General features: G+C 61.6%; 1 protein-coding gene across 1 annotated transcript in view; it reads right to left on the reverse strand.

Moving 5' to 3' along the window:
* LOC104545704 (post-GPI attachment to proteins factor 2-like) overlaps positions 1-770 on the reverse strand; it is a gene marked incomplete at both ends in the record, with an annotated part of 9091 nt that overhangs the window by 7696 nt on the left and 625 nt on the right. The window lies entirely within an intron of this gene.

Consider the following 770-nt stretch of genomic DNA (forward strand, 5'->3'; position numbering starts at 1 on the left):
GAGCCGTAACAGTTTGCCCGCCCCCTTGCCTGCTGCAGCACACGGCTGGAGATACTGCGGGTTGGCAGCAGCGCCCAGTCCAAGCGCATCCTGTAGCACGGGGAGGGCAGTGGCCCTCTACCCATGCCCAAAACGAGCCACCCAGCAGCACCGCAACACCTCCAGGGTCAGAGCCCAGGTGACAGCACCCAGTGGCACCACGTCTGGACGCTTTGTGGGTGCAGGCTGCCCCCCCAGCAAGGCCACCACCCCCCCGCAGCGTCATGGACCGGCCGTGGGCACACAGACACGCAGGCCAGGCTCTGGAGAGCCGTGCCAGCACCTCCCGTCTGCCTTCCTGCGATGGCCCAGCTCCAGCAGGGCTTTGCTCGTGCACAAGCCAAAAAAAAAGATGAAACACATAAAGGAAGCTGTGGGAAAGTCACCAGGGAGTGACTGCTGAGCTCCCATTAACACCAGATCACTTCCCGACAAGAGGGGAACCCCAGGATCTCCAAAAGTCCCTTTCACAGGGAATCTCGCGACCAAGCAACTGCTGGAAGCTTCTTCTCCAGGTCTTTGAAAGAAGCTAGCCAGGGGATGGGCCCGGTGAATCACCAGAAGGGGACAATAGACGGAGGTGACAGACCAGAAGCCTTAGCCAGGGTCTGTGTCACACGCCACCAGGGAGAAAAGGACAGAAAAGAGGCGAAATGTCCTGCCCTGCCCGCCTGCACTCACAGCACAACCAGCACGGCACCAAAGCCGCGGGCGACGGCGCCAGCAGCCCC

This window comes from Mesitornis unicolor, unplaced genomic scaffold, assembly GCF_000695765.1.
Source record: "Mesitornis unicolor isolate BGI_N332 unplaced genomic scaffold, ASM69576v1 scaffold28210, whole genome shotgun sequence".
Taxonomy (NCBI): domain Eukaryota; kingdom Metazoa; phylum Chordata; class Aves; order Mesitornithiformes; family Mesitornithidae; genus Mesitornis; species Mesitornis unicolor.